Below are 25,896 nucleotides of genomic sequence, written 5' to 3'. Positions count from 1 at the left end.
GAAATCTGTTATGTATTGTACACAGGATGAAAGGCGTACATTTCTTATTAAAATGTCCATCTCATAATAACAATGGTCACTTTACCATAGTCTCAGTTGTATTATTAATTTGAAAGCATGTTTCCTTGTTATAACCTTCTGTTTAATTTCTAATTACTTTTTTTTTAAACTGGTCGTCTCTAATTTAAACCTTTCCTTGTTCCTACTAAATTATCTTTTCTTGCATACAATAATCATATATTAAGATTAATGTGGCCCGTGTAATTGTTATTAATTTATGGCATATTAGCTGATCTAGATGCTAATCGTGTGCTTATTTTTCTAATTCATTGTCTTAATTTCTATTCACTTTATCATAAGCCTGCCTCTGCTTTCAAACTGACAATAATGATGTGTTATAACCGCTTTACATATAACATATTTACATACAAAATCACCCAACCAAAGTTGTTACTCATTTGTCTGTCTCAGAAGGTTGAAACTTTAAATTGGCCTTTCTGGGATTCGAACCGGCAACCTGTAGATCCCAGCAGCCAGTGTTGCTACCCCACCTCACTAATCACTTATCTAAAATGAGAATCTCAACTGAAAATGCAGAACATTTTTATTTTTAATCTTTTACTGAAATGCTCGCAATAAACGCTTGTTACAGTGGATTAGTTTACTGTTTTCTTGGCCGTTTCAACAATCAATTTTCTGTATACTTCTAGTAAACATGAATGAATATCAAACTGCACCAACTCAATTAAAGTAAAATTATTTATTATTTAAATACATAAATAGATAATAAAACAAATATAATAGTGCAAACAAACCATAACAGCATTGTATTTAACAATTATATATGTATATGTATATATATATATATATATATGTATATATATATACATTATATACATGACACCCCAATTTTAAATATTTATTTTCACGAGAGCATGACTCTCACATCTTATGACAACTCAATGTAATGTACAATAATTATTATTTAAATAAATATAACAAATATAATAGTGCAATGATAGTGCAAATGAACCGTAAAAACATTACGTAGAATGTATATATATCACGTTTATTAATGTCGTCTCAGCAGAGCATGACCATCACAGCTTAGTCAATGGTTTACATACCACCACTTGACCTGCAAAGGTCTAATTAAACTGTGCTACCAATAATAAATAGTAACTTCTTTTACTACTTTTCTTTTTATTCGTCTTCTCCACAAATTAAAGTGCATCCACAGATCAGCATACGTTCAGCTTCATAGCGGTTCAGTCCTTCACATTTTTGGAGAATTTTGATTGTCATCTGCAAAAAAGTAAACAAAATGCCACATTTCGGTCACTATTACTTTAACTGATCATCAATTGTGTAACATGATAGCACAGAACAATGCTCTCCGGGCCGCTCTTAGTATCCCAAGAAGAGAGCATATCACCCATGCCAGGCACTCAGCCCAATGGCTCCCGGTCAAAGAGCGGATCACTCTCAAAATCCTCACACTCACTCACAAATGCCTCTCCCTCTCCGCCCCGTCCTATCTATCAGAAACCATCTTCAAACCATCCTCCTCCCGTCCCACCACAACGAAATACTCCAACCTACTCTGCATCCCAAGCATCAAAAAAGCCAAAGCCGGAGGTCTAGGTTTCCCCTACATTGTAGCCAAGACCTGGAACGCTCTTCCTGCAAACATCAGAGCCGAAAACTCACTCCCTATTTTTCGCAGGAAACTGAAAACCGCATTCCTTGCAAAATAACATGAAACCCTCAGGATTCCATGTAAATATACTGCATAGCTAATGTGTACATGTCTACTGTAAATATTGTATTTGTATGCAAATATTGTATCCTATGTAACTAAGACATTGTCTGTAACAAGCGCCACGATGCCCCCGGGCTGGCATGCGCTCTACAAATTTGAATAAATAAATAAATAAATAAATAAACATTGTAAACATAAAAATAACCTGATTATGGCCTGCAGACTGCTAGGGGAAGTGCAACACTCACAACAATGCCATGAAAAGACTCACAGACAGACAAGAGTGTGACATGCATCCACAACGGAGTGCTGGCTTAAAACAGGTAATTGTCTTTGGAGGTTGGCGGCATGGCATGGGTGTGGATGGGAGTGTGTCGTCGGTGTCAGCACAGTGGGGTGGTTGGTGCACATGTCCCTCAAAAGTGCAAAGGGGCGGCTTGAGATCAACAAAGCGGCCTAGAACATAGCAGCGTTATGCAGCCAGTCTTTCAACCCTACCTCTCTGATATTTGTGCATTGAGGATATGCATCTGTCATTTTCAATCCCCAGCAGTGAGTACTCAAAGCTAGTGGTACATTTTCACATGTAAATCTAACCAAGAGCGCCCTTGCTAACTCAGGACCATGTCAGTCCAGATACTGTTCATAACCATTGGACAATTTGAGTCCCAGTACAAACCTATTGAGCGGAATCCCTCTCCCATGGCAATAACATCCTCCTGTGTCTTCTGGTGGATTTCATGTGTCATTGTTCGTCTATCCCTGCCGAATGATGTTATGTGAGTTTGTCCAAAGCTGCTGGCAGCCTAGTTCAATTAAGCAGTTTTTCACATGCTTGCACCAAGGGAGCTTATAGATATCAATTACAGGCCTAAGGGCTGCCACCCATAACCCTTTTTATGGTTTAGCTGTATCTGCCTAAAAATAGCTTTCTCAGTCTGGCTGAACTACTTTCCAGTGTGTGAGCCGCAGGCAGAAACAGTCAAAGGATTTGACCTGTTTGATTGTATGTCCCTCGATCTGAATGGTTTGCTTCACGTACTTGCTTCTTGGTGGCCTAAACACCATGCACTTTGTTTTTGAACGATTCAGCATCAGTCCATGGCCATAAAATGTAAATGGAATTGTTTTCGTAGTACTGATGGAGTCAAGGAGATGAGCATTACATTTCTGGCATACATCAATACAGGGAACTTATCTATGCCAAATGATTGTTTATCAGTCTTGGCAGGTACCAGTAACTCAATAGCTGAAATAGGCTCTCCTAGGCACCTGAATGGAATTGGGGGAGGCAACTCCTCTCTCGGTTGGGATAAAACAATACAGCAGGTAACTGCCCACACACGGCACCACCCCAATCATCCTAGGCATTTTTTAAGAAAGCTTTGACAGTTTTTTAATAAATAAAAAGGAGGTCCACTGAACTGTTTGACAAAGATTAAGAAACTAAGAAGAGTCCGAGCCTGGACGAGAGAGATCCGGGGTGAAGCTAAAGTCAGCAATGGAAGTTGAGAGATGCCCGAGCCCGAACGAGGGAGATCCAAGGAGTGAAGCTATCATCCAAAGTTTAATGAGAAAAGAATAAGAGACACAAAGAAATACAATTGTGAATGGGTCAGCCCGGAAGAGGCAGACAAAGGGGTGAAGTTGCCACCCTATCTGAATCTCGGATTACAATTGAGAAGGGCCAGCCCACAAGAGGGGGACCCAGGGGTGAGCCCATCACCCAGTGTATATTGAGAACACACTTTTATTTGTTAAACAAACTTTTATTTGTTAAAGGAAGTTTTGTTTTTGTTGTTTGAATACTTCAAACCCTGAAGGCATTAGACTTTCAGAGGAAACGATACTTGGAAATTGACAGTCCTGAGAACAGCCATTGGAACTTTCATCTCATGACAGAGAATCCCGAGAATGTACTGTACTGCAAGCTGCCATCTTATTCCCTGTCTAAAACATGGGAAAGGGAGACCCAAGCCACCGCATACTGATGTATCATTTTGAGAAGACTTGTTTCTTTTGATGAGAACTATCTCACACACCCTTTTGGTATTAGTTGTGAGGTTTGGCAATAGGTTTCTTAGTATAGGCCACTTTGATTTGACACAACACCACTAGGACTGCCTTATTTGTCATTTGATGGTCGACACTTGTCCCCATCTTAGATTTATGTTTAGATTAGGTGTTTTTCCAACCATCACACCACTTTCATTGTTCAATAAACACCCTTGAACTGTGATCACTTGTGCTCTGTCTTAATTGTTGTCACCATGAGTTCTTCACAGTACATAACTCGAGAGAGAGAGAGAGAGAGAGAGAGAGAGAGAGAGAGAGAGAGAGAGAGAGAGAGAGAGAGAGAGAGAGAGAGAGAGAGAGAGAGAGAGAGAGAGAGAATCCTATGCAGAGGTAATCCTACGATGAGAGGATGTCATGGAGGGGCAGAGCCAAACTAGACGCAGACCCGGCATTATCGCGGGACGTGAGATGATCACTAGCAAGATACTAGAAGACTGGCGTCCTGAATGGAAATTAGGCCAAAGTAGAGAGAGTGAGACGGAGATGCTAAAGCAAAGGCCCGCTCGGTGCAGCATCCACACAGAAGTCGTGGTGGCCCTGGGGCCCGTTACAAAAACGGAGTCCAGACCGCAGCAGTGATTGGTTCCCCTATCGGCGCATGAAAGGCGCATCAGCTGACGAGCAGGGTTGAAAAAGTAGAGAAGATTCTCCCGAAGAGGTAATGCCGCTGAGAGGGCCAAACAGATGTATGCACTTCTGTGAGAGCCTAAAAGGTTATGGAAGACATGAACAAATTGAACAGACAGACATCCACCAGAGACAATGATAAAGCAGGTGTTTTGGAGAAAAAAAAGGGCTTTGGGGAAAACCGGAAAGCGAGACATTGTTTAGTATCAGGCATAGAGGTAGGATTGTCCTAAAACAATCTCTTTGGGAGATGGGTGGCCCATTATGCATGTATGGTATGACTATTTTGGACAGTTGTATGACAAAGGTGCTGAGAAAGTTGCTGTCATACCAATATTGGGAGAATCTATTAAGGGTGCAGGATAGTGGTGGGATAGGGCATTAGATACACTACACACCTCTTACATACTAAGCATCCATAGCAGGAGTGGTCACTTGGCATCTGTGGCTACCTCACAATACCCTCCTAGACTTACCATTGGACTTCATGACATAGAGAAGAGCATATTGTGATATAAAAATACACAAACAGAAATAATGAAGAAAACACCTTGATGTGTTATGCTATTTATAGAGTTTTGTTACTAATGGGATAACAATGGTAAGGGTTGCCTCAGGAATGGCGCACTGCGACCAAGTGTGGAATCTACAGACCTTAGTCTCCAGGGGGGTGGAAAATGAGACAGATCAGAGGAGGGATAAAGATGGATCTGTTTTATTTTAAAAAATATTACAGAGAGTGAATAATGTGTGATGTCAAAACAGACCCACAATAAATGTTATGAAAATGTAATCTGTTGCAATACTATACCTTCTGAACCATTGGTAAAGAGCACTGCTAATTTCCAATGTTGAGTAATTAGATGTTGCTCAGTACATTGTACTTTCTTCTTGCAAAATGTGCAGATGTCGCTTTTGCTGCAGATGAAGATGAAATCATGTTGGTCTGAAAATCCAAACTTCATGTTTCTTTTTTTATCTGTTGATCTGTGAATGACATGCAATATTTAAAATATAATTAAATAACAAAAAGAAAACACCATGAATACAAATCTAAATAAAATTAAACCTATAATTCATGTGCATTGCCAATGCAGCATTTCCTTTTAACTTTGCAAAAGCACCTCTATAAGGCCTAAAAGGAACACACTAGAACCCTTGCCTTATTAACTACAATCCACCTTCTGAAGACTGATGGAGGCATTGATGATGTTTTAGGCCTTTGGCATGCAAAGAAAGACAAAAGTAGTAAATATAGCATGAGATATTTAGTGGCATCTATCCTTCTATGAGAGCCGTTCTTTAATAATTTGTTTTGGACAAATAATTAAGCGTGGTGTCAAATTCAAAGCTTAGCCTTGAAAAACGATGTGACTCTTCCTCTATAATCTTAACAACACATTTGGAATGACTTATTTAAAGCTATCCATTCTTTCAGATGCACTACAGAAATAATCTAGTCACATATGTTCTGTATAACAAATAGATGATTTAGGAAAAACGGAGCAAGGCATGTGTAACATCCACAACACCTGCTTGGAGGAGATTAGCATTTTCTAAGAAAGAGGGAGAGTACCTTTTTCCTTTTGGTGGTGTTCCTTTGTCACGTGCTAGCAACACTACTTTGTATCTGCACAGATCCCGGAAAAAGGTTTGAATCTTAAATACCAAATGGATTGTGCCATAAAACCTGTTTTTGTAATTAAATAATTGTAGTACTATGTGCCCAAAAAAAGGGTACCGTATTGGTACTTGCCTACGTTCCTAGCCATTTAGCATTGTGGACAAATGCTAGTTAAAATTATGAGTAAATATTACTAAGAATACTTCAGCCAGTGCACAATATATGTGTAGCCCTAGAAAACACTTTGTTAAAATGTGATCATGTTTCAAATCATACAGAATGCAATGTGGGACATCTAGTACAGCAGTGTATTATATTTACGAACTAAAAGACTGTTTTCTTTTCATTGCTTTTCAAGCACATTATGGGATTTAATGTATAAATAGAGCAAATGAGTGATTGCTAAAAGTTTTTGAATTAATCGTAACCTCTGGCATTGCTCAAGGAAACACTCTAGGCAATCATTCTTCGGTTTGCCAAGCCTTTACAGAAGGGGAGAAAAACATGTACAAATAAAATATTTTTCCACAAAAAAGGGGAAGTCTATCCAGGACACATTTTTAAAATCCATTGACAACAAGCAACCACAGGCATATTTCAGACTCATTCTGCGTCATCAGCAAGGTATTACATGGGTCTCTAGGCACAACATGTTCTGGACCCACATCTGGGCTGAAACATGTGTGGGATTGATTACATTTCTGTGCAGAGGGGTGGTCTGCAATTCAGGCTGCACCGCTTACATTAATGTTAGGACCAAAGCAAATGTAAATATAGCTGGTTCCTTTTTGCAACAGTGAACACATGCTTAATATATGGTGTGGAAAGTTGCACAGAGCAATGTCAGTGGTTAACATCATTTCATAATGCCCCACCCCTCACATGTTTTGGTTAAAGTATGTATGAACATATCAACATTTGGGGAAACAATTGCAATCAATCATTGCTTCACTGCACACTTAATTTTAGGGAACAGGTATAAAGAAATATTCATTAAATAATAACATAAAGGTAACAGAGTAATTAGGCACTGGGTGGGAATTAATATATTTAGGAAGACTTCAAAAAACACTCACTCAATGGATTACTGTAGGTACTTGGAAATAATTACTTGGTGTAGTCACCTGAAAAGTGCTAATAAGATCATTATACTGATTGATGATGTCTGTTCCTCTGTGCGATAGAAATCCTAACTGACCAAAAGTGCAAAAATATTTAAGAACTGTTAGGTAGTAGAAGTAGAAGCGGAACAAAAAGGTGCCATGTTTGTTGGCCTAAACTCATATTTACCAAAAAAATTACAAAAAACCCTATCTGTCCCTAAAACTAAGAGGGGTTTGTTTCCCTGTATCAAATAACAATAAGGATGATGTTAGAATGTCAATCCACACCCACCCCCACACCCACCCCCACAAGCCCTATTTGGCCCACATCTCTGGGGCAAACACCACTTGTCCCCTGCTTACTTTCATGCATACTCATTAACACAAAATCTGCTGGCAAAAAGAAACACATCATATACAACTTAATTCCCTCGGAAAGTCCAGACTTCACTTTCATCACAGAAACCTGGTTCTCTGATGTTTTCTCATCCATCGCACACGAGGCATTCCCCCAGGCTACACACAGCAGCCATAACAGAACTAGCAAAGCAGGCTGGATTGCATCCTCCACAAACCAAACCTCTTCATTTCACACTCCACAAAACAAGCCTGGAACACAGACTGCAAATCCTTCCTTGTGACATTTCCCATCAACCCATATCTTACACACAGTTTTTACTCATCTACAGACATCCAGCAAACACCTCCTACTCAAGGCAGGAAAAACAGATATCATAATTTGCGGGAAGATAGCTCTCTTCCCCCAAACTTCATCCAAAACACTGCAGCTACGCTCCTACTGGACCTTGGCCAAAGAGAGCACATGACGCCCACCGACCGTGCCCTCCCTGGCTTTCTATAGGGTGACAAGCCACTTTAAAACAATGAGCATCACCCACCATGCCCTCCACAAGACAGGCCCAGAATACCTCCAAAAGAACCTCATCAATTACCAACCCAAAAAAAACTTGCAATCAGGCAACAAGTCCATGATTCACATTGGGTTAGTGTTAGGAGAGGATCCAACCTATGTGGATCTCTCCATGTAAACATGCCGTATATAGTTCTTTTACATTGATTTCTATTGTAAGCCTCATCTTAGGGGCCTGTTTGTTCTTAGAATACTTGGTGCCTAACTACGGTCTCCATGTATACTTGTTGTGATTCGGAATGTGGAATGGTGGGGGGTTGGAGGTTGAAGCTCTGCAGGGAGTTTGTGTCTGGCTTCCAGGCTGGGGTTTGTCTTACCCTGTCTCTTGAACTAAACCTCCTCGAAGTTTCTTCTTGGTGTGGCGTACTTTATTGGTGGGGCCCTCCACAACAGTTATTCAACCACCTCTGAGGTAAGCCAGGGCAGCAATGAACCTGCAAATAAATTGTAACAGGCAACAGAGAAAATAAAGTCCAGCAGAAAACAGGACAGAATGCACGCAACATTTGCGAAACCAGGAAAACAGCCGAAACACAAGGGTAGGTATCACATTCCATGCTCATGGAAAATAACCGATGGCAACGCTACCAACTCACACACATCTGCCAACACACAACACTCTTAAGATACAACACACAGCATATCTGCCATAAAAATACAGCTTTCACTTACGACAAAAATTCAGTCTAGATGGACACATAATGAATCTGCCGCGCCTGCATACTATACCGATGATCGTACTGCACCCATCCACATGCCACCTTGATATTGGTAGGTAGTAGGGACTTGACTACCCCTATCCTACTTTGTATTGACCATAATACACAAAACCATTCTAAAATCATCAGAACAAATGTCTCATACCTTGGACTCTGCTCCATCAGGGGCGTTCACCATTTGCGAAAAGGCAGGGCTATACAAATGACAAATTACATCACATTATATGACCTTTCGAGAGGCTCTGAAAACTTTCATGGGGCAAGCTTGAATGTGTTATATCTAAGGGCTGTTTAAACTAAATCTGAATATTTAGCAACATTTGTAAATGATGTTTTCATGATCATGCATATACTCAGAAATAAAAGTTATAAATATTATCAGTAGGATATGGTTGTTTTGTATTTATCATAGTTCGTACAGTCAAGTGTGAAATGCATGAATTAATGTGCAACACACACTTTAATATTGCTACCATACTGTTTTTGAAAAAATGTACACAATACAATTGACATTTAAAGCATTAAACAATAACAGATTTAGGATTGAACTGTTGTTTAAGTTTAGTACTATTCAAGAAAAGCACAAGATGCAAATACTTACATTAAATTGTTTCGATCCTGCAAACTTTCAGAATAGCACGTGCAGTTTGTTTAAAGATGTAACTCAAAATAGAAAAGGGACCATCACTGAACCATGTGACCGTTCACGTTAGAGGAAGAATTTGAAGGACTCATAATTGCATGTGCAGTTTACGAATCCAACTCAAACTAGAAAAGGGACCATCACTAAAACACATGAAAGTTCACACTAGCGTCTGAACAACTGATTTCCATGGGATGTGTTGGTCTGGTGGTTAAGGAGCTAGCCCCGACATCGGGAATCCCCTTAAGAGCTTTCCATTTTTATTTTTAAAATAGGATTATAATTAATTGGAGCTTCCCATTTTTATTTTGAAAACAGAGGATTACATTTTAAAAACGAAGCGACATCGGGACATCTATTTGTTTTGCTGTGGAAGCGACACGCGGGACATATATTTGTTTTGCCCGGCATGTGGCACCTGTTACTTACTTTAAGTTAGAGGAAATAAACTCCTGCCACGAGCGTGATAGTCTAGTGGAGAAAGAGCTAGTTTCAACACCACGAGGTCTTCTGATCGAATTCAACAAGGAGCTTCTCATTTTTTTTTTTGTAAATTGGAGGTTCACGTTTTTATTTTTAAAAAAGAGGATTATAATTTGAAAAACAAACAAATATGAGGTACATCTGATATTTGTGGGGCCTGGCATGTGGCACCTGCCAGTAGCACGTGTCACTTGCCAGTGGCACGTGTCACTTGTAGTAGTGACATGCAGTGGCACGTGTCACTGGCACATGACACATGCCATATTCGGCTCCAACCCCTACTGCTATCCTGTCCTCCTTGTGGCAAGGGTTACTGGCCCCCGCTTTCGAGCAGCGAAGTTCCCCCTTTGCAGTGCTGGCTATACATCGCACCCACTTTAAATGTTCTGCTTTAAGGAAGAAAGTGATCAGCAGTGCTTACAAAGCCAGCAGCGCCTATTGGGCCACTGGGAGGGGGTATTTGTCTCTCCAGAGTCAAGCAGGAGGTTGAGATATGAGCGTCCCGTCCCTTCGTTTACCTGACTTTCACTGCATTTCATGCCTCCAGTCAGTTGCACTTTAATAGGTTGTTATGGCAACCCTGGTCGACTCCTGGTTCTGCAAGTTCAGCTTCGCCCACCGCCTGTTTTCCTCTCCAGCGACCGGCTCTTTACGCTCTGCTTCCCGCCGGCGGTCCCCGCAACTGGTTCTCTTCTTGGCTTCACTTCACAGGGGTTCCCGGCTTCTCAATGCTTCCTGTTGTCTTCCACGAGTTGTCTGAAGGTGGCACCTCGCGGCCTGCTGTTCCTCCTGCGCCTGGATAAACATGGGTGGTCCATTGCTCCAACGCCATCAAAAAAACTGGGTCTGCTGTTTTCTATGAGGGTGAGTCTCCGATGAGGAAAAAAAGCGAACGTTCTAGTTGCTACTGCGCGCTTTGGGTGTGCGTTACCAATTGGGCTCTCACTCCTCTGCACACCAAGTTGTTTGTTGGGCACCAGGAAAACCCCACGATGTTTCGGCCCCACAATCTTCTTAAAGCAAAGTTCAAAACGGAGCAAGGCAATGCTCACGTTCCTACCCGCAGTAAAGCGAGGGTGATGAACAGTTCAATGTCCTCTGAAAAAAAAGTAAACTGTGAAAGCCCGATACTTTGGTGCTCCATGTGGAGTTCCAAACAGGTTGTACTTTTTGCCTGCTCTGCAGCTCCTTATATTGGCCCTGGGACTAGCCCTGGCCTTTATCTGCCTGTGTGGGGGCTGTGTTCAGCCCCCGGCCAGCTGGAGCCGACGGCATTTTGCACCTTGTGGTGCTTCCTTTGTTCCTCTTCTGTTGCTTCCTGTCGCCCTGCCCTTGGGCGATTCACACCTTTTCCCTGACCTGCTCAGAGGTATTGCACCCACCCATCCCCTCATCCTGCCTGGCTCCAGGAGTCTGAGGGGGTAGTGGGGTGAAGAGAGGGGGGGTTTGCATGTGTTTATTTCAAGCCCTGGCTGGTGCTTTGCCAGCCCTTGCCCTGATGCCCCTCTCCCTATTCTGCCCTCCTTGTGGCACGGTTTACTAGCCCCTGGTTTCGAGCAGCGATGTTCCCCCTTTGTAGCGCTGGCTATAAATCGAACCCACTTTAAATGTTCTGCTTTAAGAAAGAAAGTGATTAGCAGTGCTTACAAAGCCAGCAGCGCCTATTGGGCCGCTGGGAGGGGGGTATTTGTCTCTCCAGAGTCAAGCAGGAAGTTGACATATGACACATTGCCTCACAGGACAAACAAAAAGGGAGCCCAGCCTCGAGGTAGAACAGCAACATTTGAAAAAGATCTTCCACCACACTGGCAAGCTTCCCCATCATCATGCATGCTGACGCCTGGGCCGCCCGCGTGCTCAGAGTGCAGTGCAGCAAGTTTAGCTACTCTGAGCCTGCAAAAGAGATAGTCAAGTGCAGCCACACATGCTGCAGACGCCTAACGCCGGACCTGGTCTGCCACCTTCCCCGCCAGGATAAGTGTGCCCTGCATCTACTTTCCCTGAACCCCAAACTCAATTTCCACATCCCTAACCGACCATGCTACCTTGTCGCTCACCAGCGCGGGAACACTCAGTGTTCCTGGCACAGCCCCTTTTTGGCTTACTGCACAAAAACCCAGACTCATTTAAAAGTGGAAAAGGTCGCTTTAATGTGACAGGCCAAAACTTACAATTCAAAATGCTTAACTGGCTCCATGGCCTAACAAACTAAATAAATATTACAACAAACAATTAAATAATTAAACATTCTCCTTTTTCATTTTCATCTTCCCAACAATTAAATAAATAACTCATCTATCTCCTCCCTACTTACCCCTTGGAGCCTACCGTCTCCTTGCCCTTTTCCCAGGCGTCCCGCTTTCTCCCAGGGGCCATGCCCCTCCAGGCTCAATACCTGCTCCCCCGGGGTGACCTGCTTGTGCAAACAGCGCCACCCCCTCCTTTCCCGTGTCATTCCCCATTGTGCTTCCCTCCCCTCACATCAAAAGGGGCCATGCCCCCGGCACCCCGAACACTTCAACCCCATTATACTCCCCTCTACACCAATCTCCCCATTTCCTCTGACCTGCAGCCAGCCCGACCTGCCACATCAGCAACTGAAATCACATCACATCTACCAATGCCCTGACCTGTCACAAAAAACTACCACCCCTACCTCTAGCAAAAAACCCCCCACAAAATGTACCCAGGACCCTCTCTCGGCTTCAAACAGACCTATTCCTAAAACCCAAAATGAAGGGGTGGGAGGGCGGGACAATCTTCAAGTCCTAACCGTCGCCTGGCTCCCGAACCTTCCCTGAGCCCCTTAAATACCCCGGGAGGCACTCTGCCTCCCACGGCCACTCGCTGGCCGTGTGCAGCGCCAAAAATCTCCCCGGGGGGAAACGCTACGCGTTCCCCCCGGGGCCCCCCTTTTGGCTTACTGCACAAAAACCCAGACTCATTTAAAAGTGGAAAATGTCGCTTTAATGTGACAGGCCAAAGCTTACAATTCAAAATGCTTAACTGGCTCCATGGCCTAACAAACTAAATAAATATTACAACAAACAATTAAATAATTAAACATTCTCATTTTTCATTTTCATCTTCCCAACAATTAAATAAATAACTCATCTATCTCCTCCCTACTTACCCCTTGGAGCCTACCGTCTCCTTGCCCTTTTCCCAGGCGTCCCGCTTTCTCCCAGGGGCCATGCCCCTCCAGGCTCAATACCTGCTCCCCCGGGGTGACCTGCTTGTGCAAACAGCGCCACCCCCTCCTTTCCCGTGTCATTCCCCATTGTGCTTCCCTCCCCTCACATCAAAAGGGGCCATGCCCCCGGCACCAGAAAAACCCTCCCCTGAGGAGTTCTTTCTGCCCCACTCCCCTTCCCCCTTTTTCCTTCCTATCTCCAACTTCTTACCCAGTCTCCCAGCCAGGAACTCAGATTCGCCAGGTAATGACTATTCCCATACATGGACAAGTGTACTCCGTCCTCTCTAAAAATAAGGAGCCCTTCATACGTTATGTCTTTGTGGTCCATCACCTGTACCGCCGCCGAGGCACAAAACTTGACCATTTCCCTGTTTATCCCTTTCCTAGTCCTCTCTATTGCTCCCTCATTTCTCGCCCCCTCCAAACTCTCCGCGGCAACAACTTGGTCCAAACCACCTTTGCTTTAGGCCACATTTCCCTCATCCAAACTAAATCCCTCTTCATCTTCCTTCGCAGAGAGACCCCCGTATCCTTCACAAGGTCATTCTCTCCCACGTGAATAATTACCACATCTGGAACCCCATAGCGTTCCCTCATCCCTGCTAATATAGGAAGCAGCTGATCCCAGCGCAGACCCCCCAAACCGTGCCATCTCACCACCACCTCCTTATAGCTGCATCCCAGCTGCCTCCCAAACACCCTTTTTTCCCGCCTCCTTCCCAGCCCACTTAACAATTGAATGGCCAACAATCCACACTTGCGCCAACTCCCCTTCCTTTCGCGCAGCATCTGAAACAAGAAAATTAACAATCACTGGCAAGTCAAAACATCACAATAAGAACAGTCCTCCCCAAAATCCTTTCCCACAACTCATCACACATTCCCCTTATCAAAATCCCTGACGTACCCCTTGTATTTCCCAGACCTCCAACGCCCCAAGCTTTTCACTTTGTCTTCGGAAAATCCCAACCTACTGCCTTCAGATGCTGCGCCCATCTTAAAAGAATGAGTCCCAAAATCTTCAGCCTTTTCACCCATCACTTCCAACGCCTTCCTCAATACCCCCAGCACATGTGCCGCTGCCACCGGTGACCCATCCTCATGCTGAAACACCAAGCCTGCCCTACCCCCACAACGCTCCTTCCACACCAAACCTACCTGTACTGGACATAAAGTCCTACTCCCTCTACCCAGTAAAACCCAAGAACCCCTCCCCTTCTGGTCAGTCTTGGATCTTCTGATCTTGATGTCCAGACCTTCCTCTGTAATTCGTACATCATCCCATTGCAGTCCTCCTACCCCACCTTTTCCCCCTACCAACTCAGAAACCCTGAAAGCCCCAAAAAATAACCAAGTAAAACAAGTCACAAACAGTTCCCCCTCCCATACTGACCAGCAAACTCCCCCCACCACCTCAGTCAGCCTCTGCAACAATTCCGCCGATATCGGCCTCCTCTTATCCTTGTCCCTCTTACTCTCCCTAGCCCAACCTTCCAACATCCTATTTGCCATTTCCCCCCCACTTGGTTGAAAACCCCAAAACCATTTCCCATAGAAAGAAATCCCTGCTAACTTCCCCACAATCGTTGCCTTTGACCAACCCCTGTCCATACACCTCAAGAGAAAATTCATAACATCATCTCTCCTCCTCTCTTCCGCGTCCCATCTACCCTTCCAACTACAAGCTCCCCCCCTAATAAAATCCTCCCAGGCCCTCCTATATGCCTCCTTAGATGCCGATGCCAATGAACCCTCCACCAGTGAAAGCGCGCTCAGCTTCCTATCCTCCACAGCTCCTCCGGAATCTGTTGCCCCTCCTTCTCTGCATCTGGAGCCAATCCATGGAATTTCTGCCATTGAAAACGAGATAATGCATCAGCGATGCCATTATCCTTCCCCGGCACATGTGTTGCCTTAAACACCACATTCCATTCCATTCCATGCACCGCAGCACAAATTCTCTCATCAATCTCACCACCCTCTGATCCTTAGCTGACTGCCTATTCACCACGTGAACTACGCATTCATTGTCAACATTAAAATTCACCTTCTTATTCTGAAAATCCTTCCCCCACAACTGCAATGCAACTAGAAGTGGAAAAAATTCAAGAAATGCTATACTCCTTCCTTCATTCAACCACCGTACCGGCCATTTCTCCGCACACCACTTTCCTCCCAAAAAACTCCAAAACCTCCCACTCCTGCTGCATCAGAAAATATCTGAACTTCCCAAGTCACCGGGTCTCCCTGCAACCACATTGTCACTCCATTGAAATTCTCCAAAAAGCGCAACCAGATTCTGCAATCCTCCCTCACTGCCCCTGACACTCTTATTCGATGATGTGGGCACTTCGCTCCCGCCATAGCCCTCGCCATGTTCCTGCTAAATGTTCGCCCTGGGGCCACCACCTTGCATGCAAAATTCAAATGCCCCACCAAACTCTGCATTTCAACCAGCATCATTTTCTTGGCCACCACCGCTTTTTCCAACAAAACCACCAATTTGCTCACCTTGTCGTGCGGCAAGCGTGAGGTCATGGCCACTGTATCCAACTCAATTCCTAGAAATGTCAATACCACTGCCGGTCCCTCTGTTGTATCTTCCGCTAAGGGCACCCCCAGCTCCTCCATCAGCTCCTGAAACAACTGTAGCATTTTTTTACACTCCTCCACTCTTTCTGCCCCGCTAATGAACAGAAAATCATCCAAATAGTGCAGCACACTCTCCCAACCCGAACTAAATGAGAAGACCCACTGTAAGAAAGAGCTGAACCGCTCAAACAAAGCACAGGAAATTGCGCACCCCATTGGCAAGGCTTTGTCTATGTATATACCTTCCTCAAACTGCAAACCCAACAACCAAAAATCCTCCGGGTGCACCGGCAATAGCCTAAAAGCCGCCTTGATATCACACTTGGCCATGAAGGCCCCTCGCCCTTCCTTCCTTATCAGTTCCACCGCCTGGTCAACACTGGCATACACAACTCCACACTCTTCCGGAGCAATAAAATCATTAACTGACATACCCTCCGGCCATGACAAATGATGTATCAGTCTGAATTCCCCCGGAGCTTTCTTCGGCACCACCCCCAATGGGGATATTACTAAATCCCCCGGCAAGTCAACAAATGGGCCCACTATCCTTCCTGCCTCTATTTCCTTGGTCAATTTATGTCTCACAACGTCAACATTTTCTCTTGCTGACTTCAAATTTTCAGCCCACCTGCACACTCTTGGGCCCTGGTACCCTAATCTGAACCCCTGACAGAAACCCTCACTCAAGATCTTCGCCCCTTCTCTGTCCGGATAAAATTGTAACCATTTTTCGAGCACCCCTACTTTAATTGGAGTAAAAGCTTTTCCCCACAACCCCTCTACCTGTCCCCCTCCCCCTCCCCCTGTCCCCTTGCTGGAAACACTGCGTGAGAGGGTGTTTTCCACCACACTTGCTACACTCGTGCCTGAACCTACACAGGGTCCGTGCGCAGCCATCCTTATTATACCCCCAGCACGCTGCTGATGACTGCCCCCTACCTCCTCCCCCCGCCCCTTTGTGGGCGGGGCGACCAAGAAAGGGCCGGAAAGGTACGGGCAGCCCGCTCGCCGTGTGCAGCGTCGGGGCAGGCCTCGTTGGAGCCATCCATTGCAACCAAAGATCCATATCTATCTCTCCCCAGACCACCTGACTGTCCTCCGCCAATCTCGCTCTGAATTCCTCATCATACCTTACCCATGCAAAACCCCCAAAACTCGTGAAAGCCTTCCTGATAACATCCATATATTTAAGCAGAGCCACGCAACGCTCTGGAAATTTTTCACAATAAACGCTGGCATAAATGATAAATGCCGACGTCCAATTCTCAATAGTCACCGGGACCCTTGGGCGCGACGCCAGTTCCCTTTCTTCCTCTTTAGACCCCTCTTTTGCTCTCACTTCCCTATGCAGCAATTTGAACACATCTACAAACTCCCCTGCCTGAATCTTCTCCCTTGTCGTCGCCATCAAGTGTGCCCCCAATGGTTTTGTTATCCCCATGTACGGCAATTTTTTCTCCTTTCCTTTCACTTCATTCTCTTTTCTATTACCAGCTTGCACTTCAAGCACCAATGGCTCCATCGCCTTGTCCGTTTCGACCTCCACTGAGCACATGCTCTTTTCAACCCCCAAAGCTCCAATGGCCTGCACACCAGCTTCTTTTCTTACCCCATGCAAACTCGTCCCTTCATTCCCCGTCACCCTTCTCGTGACCCCTCTCTGCCATGCAGAGGACCATTCCCGTTCCTGCTCACCTCTTTCCACGCCTGCCGTCTGTGGTCTGGCGTCCACCCCGATGCTCCTCATCTCCTTTCTTAGAGGGCTCCTACTGCGGGGACAAAACATGTCAACAGACTCACCCAACCAATAATTTCCCCGACCCCTTACCCCCCTATCCTCCTGCCTTTCCATATCCCACATCAAACTTCTTTTCTCTTCCCCCCTTTCCCTTGCCGATCTATGACCCTCTGCCTCCCACTGCCCCATATATTCCTCCAAACCAACTTCATCATCCCTTATGTACCACTGCTGATGCGAGCTCCTGCTCAAGTTGAGGCGATCTTCTTCTTGCGAGCCCGGGGCGTACGCCCCGTCACTCCTTTGACGTCTTCTCGGCGGGGCCGGGGGGACCCCTGCCTGGTCCTCTTCTCTTGGGCGAGGCGTTCCGTCCTCCACCCTGTATTCCTCATTGCTAGGGGCCGTGCTGCACCCTCTAGGCTCTCCTTGTGCCGATCGAGGTGGGGCCGTACTAAAACCCTCAACCTCACTCTGACCAGTGGGGGCTGCGCAGCGCCCTCCACCCTCCATCCTCATACCCCTGGGGGCAGTTCCGCGCCCCACTCCACTTTCCTCAATTGATGGGGACCTCTCCCTCCTTCTCCCTCCTGCACTCTTCTGCAAATATTTTCCCCCTCTTCCCCTCTGCCCTGCCACCCCCCTCAGCACCCCCTCGCTCGGATCCCCAAGAGCCCTCTCCATCTGCGTACTCCCCTCTTCCCTAGGGCTATTACTCACTCCCTCCCTCAGAGGCTCCCCACCTGAAATCATCTCTCCCTCAGACGCTCTCCTGTCTATCTCCCTTCTCAGCCTCCTTCCCCTGGATTCCCATACCTCCCCTCTCCCTGCCGCAGAGGTGCAAGCCACCACTGCCGCTAGAGCCCCATCTGCCGCTGCTCTCCGCTGCGGCCTCCCCCCACTTATCTCCCCCTCCCCCGTGCCCTCTCCCCCAGTAACCTCCCCAACTGCCCCTTCCAATTGGGCCCTAGATGCCCTACTAATTATTTCCAAAGCCTTCTTAAGAGCCTTGGCATCAACCAACCCCTTCCTGTTGGCTCCCTGGCCTACCATCATGCACTACTAATAACTTGTTTGTGCACCAAAAATAAATATATATATCCCCTTGAAAATGACCTAGCAAAACCTAAGCCCCCGAGCCGAAACTACCCGTGGAAATCTACAAAATAGGAACTGCTAACTTTGAACTAAGCTTTTAAAAATTATTATTATTTTTTTTTTATTTTGCCCCACTAAATACCCCTAAAATACTGCCCTAACCCTTGTAGCCCCCTGCCCAGGCAACTAAGTGCCACCCGCTAGCGAAAACCCCCACCAAAATCAACCTCACCACAATACAGTACTGTTTCTTTCCCTGTCACACTGCCCCCTGGCGGCTAGTGAGCGCCACCGCACCTCGGGCCCACAAAAATGGATGAGGCCCCTTTAAATAGGAGCGCTCTGCCCCCTCTGTCCTTCGACGGACACCGCACTCAACGATCTCCTCTCCCTGCAGGCAACACGGGACCTAGGATCCCGTATCAACAAAATGATCCCTCTCACACCCGCTCCTGAGCGGATGCCAATTCACGAAAGCCCGATGCTTCCCAAACACCCCGCCCCCCGCCGGCGAGCAAAGGAGCACGGATGCTTTTACACAAACTTCCCCCCCGCACGCCCACGGCACCCCGCGCCCTCGGACCAATAAACCCGTCTACCGCGACGCGGACCCAGAGCTAAGGTAAGTAGCGGGGGTGTCTTATTTACGGCACCCCCAATAACCCTTCCCTAAACTGTATATAACTGCTAATCTGCTCTTTATAATTATTATATATATTTTTTTTTTTATACTAAGAACGCTATCTGACCGCCCACTATACCAACACTACCCTCAAAATCACCCACCTCACCTGCTCTACCCTTCCACACTCCTAGGCCCAGCTACACAGGGAAGGCTCGGGAGCAGGCGACCAGGACAATCTTCAAGTCCTAACCGTCGCCTGGCTCCCGAACCTTCCCTGAGCCCCTTAAATACCCCGGGAGGCAAAGCGCCAAAAATCTCCCCCGGGGAAACGCTACGCGTTCCCCCCGGGGCCCCCCTAACGGAAAGGGGTGCCTTGGAAAGAGAGAAGAGTCTACTTGTAGTTCCCTTCTCCCTTGTCCTTGGCGAACATCTTGGTTTTTCGTTTTTTTTAAAGTTGAGAAATGGCAACCAGACTGTTTCTGAACTTGGAAAAAAAAATTATTAGCATCCAGGAAAAAAGCATTCTGCAACGCTAATAGCATTAACGCCCCCTAACCCCCTTCTGGTAATGCCCAGGCACTATCATTAAGGACCGACCCAAGGGCATGACTGACCCAGTAATGCCCCCACCCAGAGGGGTTTATTGCTTAATTATAAACTTGTACGCTTCAGAAAACAATCAGTTTGTGAAACGAGACAAGCTATTAAACAGACTTTACTGGAACCTCAGAGAGACCTGTGCTACAGTACCTGCCAACTGTCCCCGGAGATTGACAACAAGGTGCCGTGCGCACGAGGAATCGACCTTGAGAGAAATGGGACACACACATGCTACTGAGTCCCACTGGGAGCGGACCTTGTTTTTATTAAAAACCCTGTTTTGTAAATACAGATCCCCGATTAAGTGCATGCGCAAAGAGTGTTTACAGGGTAAACTATCAGTTAACGCTGTCACTAAATACATCACGAGTGTTTCCAGCACAAACTTGAGACTAATTAGGGAGCAAGGCGGGCGTCTGCTGAAGGCCCGGGCATCACGAGTTCGAAGTTGGTGGTAGTTATTACTGGTGAGGATACCAGTGGGGGGTAAGTGTAGAGTAGACTACGAGGTGTGCGCGCGTCAGATGCCCAATGCTGCAGCAACGTGCGAGTCAATACACGTGGGAATGTCAACATTAAGGTTTAATCTATTATAAAAAACAATAAACATAAAACAAAACCACAATTGCTGGAAGCTTCCCAATGTTTGTAGAATGTAACTTTTCATATGTATTTACCATCATGTCTCTGTTTTTTATGAGAGTATGGTATGATTTGCATGTAAATTATGTTGACAGATTTGTGTTGGGTGCCAGGGAACATCACATCTGAAGCGTTTCACAGAATATTTTTCATTCTGCTGTATATTTTTCTTTTCGTTCCATCCCTGCGACCTTAGTGCGCATGTGCAGCTCTTCTGCGTGTTGGGTGTGCTGGAGAATCTTGTGCATTTTGAAAAATATTTTTCATTTTGCTGAATGTTTTCATTCCATTTGAACCCTAAAACCCTTCTGCGTATATATACGGCGGTCCTTCCGCTTGTTAGCTGCGGTCAATCATCAATCACTGGAGTGTGCTGGGGGGCGGCTTCCTAGTGGGCCCGCCTCCGCCTTGAACGGGGACCCGCCTGCATCAAGCGGTCCCTATTCATGCCCCAAACTGTCTACAAATTTAAACTTAAACCTGGAGTCCCCGCGCAATAGGTTTCACAGTGCGCTTGACAACATAGACAACACGGATGATATGTCAGCTTTCCCCGGTGAGGCTGCCCCCATTATCGGTGTTGAGGATGCCCCTGATAGTGGAGACAAAACTGTTGTGTTCCGTTCTCAACGTGAATGCAAGGCAAGGGGGAGAGATACAGGGCAAGGCGGTTTTCTGCCTCAACCCGCCTTGAACTCTATGAATTCTGAAATGACAAAAGGTTTTGAGAGAAGAAATTCGCTGGATGTGGTTAATAAGCTGTTAACAGACCTCACGCGTCTTAATAAAGAAAGAACTTATAAAAGTACACCAAATGGAGGCCTTTATGCAGGAACATGTGATGGGTGCTCCTGTTGCAGAATCCCGATCCTCTATAAAACAGCATCAGATGCAAATTCTTAGGGCCAGAGGCCTAACCAAACGAAGGAGACTTGACACAAGCATTTCACCTAGCCTCAGTTGTTCACAGAATAAAAAGGTTAAAAGGTCTAACATTTCTCCTAAAAACTCCATGGGCACCCCAACTGTGCACCGGCCAATGGGTCAAGGTGGCACTGAAGTCGCCTCCCTCACAAGCGACTCTTCATCAGATGAAGCCTCCTCTGATTCTTCCCTAATGGAACGTCCATTTCCGAAGATCAGACGCCCAGTAAATCGCTGTAGGCGAGGCCTAAGGGTTGGAGGCAAAGACGTGGAAGTACTAGGAACTTCACAACAAGCAAGTGACATACAAGCAACTATAATGTCTTCCATGTCTATATCAATTGCGCCATTCATTAAAATGTATGAGCACCTCAACGAAAACATCAAAGACCTCTCATCTGTGGTTGCCGGCATGAACAACAAACTACTGAGCATGGAAAACAAGAACATTTATTGCAAGGAAGTGCTCCATGAGATACATAAGAAGGCGGACTGGGCCTTTGAAGCCATGACTGAACATGCCAAAAATGCAAACTTGGATAAAAAAATTACTGGCAGAAGTAGCTAAAGAAGCTCTGAGTCTTTTTCAACAAAAAATAAAAGATCATGGATGTCAAGTGGAAAACATCATCTTTGCAAAGTGTCATCTCACAACTCTCCCAGATAAGAGACTGCAAGTGGGGAGTCCTATGGTGCCGGCCATGATTAATCCATCTGAGAGAGAGATAATACTCTCTAGTAGCACAGCAGAGTCTATTAAAGCCACTGGATCTTCCCATGCGCGAGTAGAAGTCTTGGCTCTGGGCACGAAAACCGTGGAGCTCGGTGTGTCTCCTTCAGACTCACTCACTCTCATTGACCCTGTCTCGTTGCACGCGACTACTGAGAATGAAGGAAGCTCCTTTACAAAACAGCAGTCAAGTTTATAACCTTGGATGCGAACCAGCCCAGCAGCTGGTTTGAAGCTATTGTTAGGGAGAGTCAGGCCGTTGCCAACTTAGCTTTACTTAATCCACAAAAGGCCTCAACCTCGCCGACAATCCCCAATCAGGAGTCGCCTCGTCACCAAATACCGTTCGTGAAACCAGTCGTGCAGGTCAATCCTCCTCCTGCCTTATACGACATCTTTAAGGACCCAACGGTTATTCAAAAGGTGATTCCAGAGAAGCCCCAAGCAACGAGGGGACCAGCAAAAAAAACTAAAAACCAACCATTAAGGAAAGCGAGACGTGGAAATGATTCTAGAAAATTTCTACATAACATCAAAACAGTAAACGTAACTGTTAACGGCTCTATCGTTAAAGACAAAGTTATCGAAAGAAACCTTACTGTGAATGCCGATAAGCCAGCATCGTTGGAACTTGAGCCAATTTACACTTGTATTAGTGACGTATCGGACGACCTGATGAATGTGTCCATATACGATGACTAAGAAATTATTGCCACAGACTTGTCAGTGGCACCCTTACAGGATGCACACAAGATGTTACCCGTTTTACCTTCCCAGGAAGTCCAAGAAGAGTCCAACAGACCAGCACAGGATGCTGGTGAGAGGTCACCATCTTTACCCTTGCAGCTTCCACAAGAGAAGCCCAACAATAAGATTACTTTTAAGGAAGCGTCTAGATCATGCTAATTGATTCAATCATTCCCCTTGCCCCAAATAGAGAAAGGCGCCTGGAGCCTATTTTCTTGACTTTGGACGCCAAACGATTGATGCTGGCAGCTAAGGTTCCCATAAATTGTCCTTCACCAAGTGTGAAAGTTCCTACAGATCACCTGTCAGGCAACATTAAATTGCAAGCTGACAAGCGAGCAGTATATTCTGTACATAACGGCACGCCAACAGAGAGGAAATTTAACAATAGGCTGCCGCCTACTTCAGGCAATCACCCAAAGAAGCAATCAGAGACGTCAAATAACACAAACCCACACTGCCAAAATACAAATTCAAAAGGGAGAAAACCACAATCACAAATGCTACAAGCACCCCATCGCCTGATATTAGAACGCATAGAATCTTCTGACGATTTAATTTTAAATCGACACAATGTGCTATGGTTGTGCCATTTCATTCCCAGTTTAGGAGCGATTGAATCTGAAGATCTAAAAATTGTAGAATTCCTTAACGAACGGAAAAACGACGCTGTGACTCTACATTTACAGTCCAAGCTCATTGCCGACGTGCTGCTTGACGCTGGACCAGTGCTGATGTCTTTGGGGTTTGATATAGCTAAAGCAGATGGAGGCGTCTGGCTTAAATCTCCTAAAGATGGGGCTCGCAGCAGAACAGATCTTGCAGTGTGTCAGAACCAAGTACGGGAAATGGAAAGCAGAAAAGCTGTAGAGGCGACTCAGGTCCTTGTGCCTGAAAATCATCCTAACTTGCACTCTTCGGAATCATCCCACATGGGCGAACTGATAAGGATAACAGTTAATGGAATGGTGAGCACACAGACTGCGCGAGATGACGCGAAGACCAAAGGCAACGCATCCTACATAGCTGATGATTGGTCCTGGCTGGCGGCAACTCTAAATACGGAACCGAAGGAGTAATGCCAGGAACCGGGGGGCAACAGGGTCTGTACGATGGGCTCTTGGAACACCAGAGGCTTTACACATTTGTTCGAAAAACAGCGTAGGCCAAAGACTTTGACCTCTTGTGTTTACAAGAAACTTGGCTAAGTGAAAGTCCGCTTCTAGAAGGGTTTGAAGTAGTAATCAATCCTGTGATAAAACAGACAAAGGGCAGACCTATGGCAGGCCTTCTCTTGGCTGTAAAAAAAGCATCAATTTCAGATTGTGAATTCCTGTAACTTATCACCTTTTATTCAGGTGTCCACTATTAGTGCCCCACACAAAGATAACAGCAAGGCCACACTTCTACATATCATCAACTTATATTGGATAAATCTGTCCAACTACACGTTGACTTTCATCGATCAAGTAACAGCTGCGATTGATGAATTACTGGTAAAGGAGCAGGCGCTCGACCTAATTATATGTGGAGACTTAAATATTGTTTGTATTCCAACCACAGAACGAACTGATGATAACAACAGGGGCGTGAATAAACACAAACAGACTGCGTTACAATGGTATTTGGAAATGGAACTTCGTGGACTGACAATGCTAAATGGCAACACGGCTGGTGACATCCCGGCTCGCCCTACGTGGAGACGGCTTGAACAAAAATCGGTTCGTGACTATATATTTGTATCCGAAAACATTCACAAAAGGTCGATGAAACTAGAAGTCATCAAAATGAAGCATAGTGACCACGACATGGTACAACTTTCAATTGATTACCATACCCCCTGTGATCAAGTGTTGTGGCCGTTTGTGGTGAGCACGGGTTCTGGTAGGATCCGTCTAAATCTCTGTAATGCTCACCTGGTATCCACGGGGGCGTCACTCAGCCTGTTCTGACCTCTTACGACCTCAAACCCTTCCCTGGAGTCTACTCGACTGGAGACTGGGCCTGAAACACAGGATTGGTAGAGTTTAACTCCCTATTGTCTCTGTGTGCTTGAACCCCTTCTTCCCCGGGGTCCAACCCTTCCCTTTGATCCACAGCTCACCTTGTTTTCTTGGAAAGTGTGCTCTCCGTCCTGCTTTCAGCACAGGGGCGCGTGGATTGATGCAGGCTCATTGCTGCATAGTTACTTCACTGGCAAGAGTCCGACAGGTAAGTATAATGAGTCTTTTGAACAGTTCTCTAACTTCGTTCCTTTCCTTCCTTAGATGATGGCCGGTGTCTGGGGATGGCGACGTGCTGCTGAGATGAGTAGCGCTGAAGGTGAGTGAGAGCGTGATGCGCGATGCGACCCTTTCGTATTTATATTGAACTGAGTTATTTTTTTGTGTCTTTTAGGTGCCGCAACGTTTTCAGCGTGGATGCTGGTTATGAAGAAGAAATGCGGTGAGTAAGCGCAGTATGCAGCGCCTCTAGATGTTTCCACACTAACCTGGAGTGTCTTTTCCCTCTTGCAGATGGATGAGAAGTTCCGGAGACAGAGTTCCCCCAAAGCGGCTGGGATTCAGGTAAGCATTTGAAGCTCGTACAGTCTTTAAAAATAAGTGAAGATTTGCTGAATGCTTACTAATGTCTTTTTTCTGTTCTTTTCCCTTTTCCTTAGGAAGCGGCGTGCCGGGATGGGAATGACACCGCCGAAGATGCCCGCAGAACAGAAGGAGTGATGAATGATGGGCCGAAGCACCGCAAGGTAAGGCTGTTCCTAACGGTGTTCTTGTTCTTGCAGGAGCTGAGCGCAGAAGAAAGATGCAGGCCTACTGGAGACCGACCCGAACACGGTGAGTGTCACGCTACAGGTGCAGAAAACACAAAGCATGTTTCTCAGCCTGGGTGTGGCTTTAATAGTCTCTGGGTATCCCAGGTGTCTCTGGGCTGAACCACACCCAAAAGACTAGACTGCACATGTAGTTCTGGGAACCGAAATATGTGGGGGCATCAATCTTGTCCCCATCAATGCACTACAAGTCCAATCCCCAA

The 25,896-nt window shown here is 45.7% G+C and overlaps 1 long non-coding RNA gene across 2 annotated transcripts in view; it reads right to left on the bottom strand.

Moving 5' to 3' along the window:
* Positions 1-745: 745 nt before the first annotated feature.
* The window catches only part of LOC138580035 (uncharacterized), a 109,332-nt gene continuing 84,181 nt past the window's right edge, over positions 746-25,896 (bottom strand). For both annotated transcript variants that reach the window (XR_011304165.1, XR_011304166.1), the window contains exons 3-6: positions 8,988-9,036; positions 8,441-8,557; positions 5,277-5,452; positions 746-1,305 (exon numbers count right to left, since the gene is read on the bottom strand). This is a non-coding gene — a long non-coding RNA (uncharacterized lncRNA). The remainder of the gene's footprint in view (positions 1,306-5,276; positions 5,453-8,440; positions 8,558-8,987; positions 9,037-25,896) is intronic.

The sequence above is a fragment of the Ambystoma mexicanum genome, chromosome 1p (assembly GCF_040938575.1).
Source record: "Ambystoma mexicanum isolate Mex_15411 chromosome 1p, UKY_AmexF1_1, whole genome shotgun sequence".
NCBI lineage: Eukaryota > Metazoa > Chordata > Amphibia > Caudata > Ambystomatidae > Ambystoma > Ambystoma mexicanum.
This window is presented reverse-complemented; position numbering and strand designations above follow the sequence as displayed.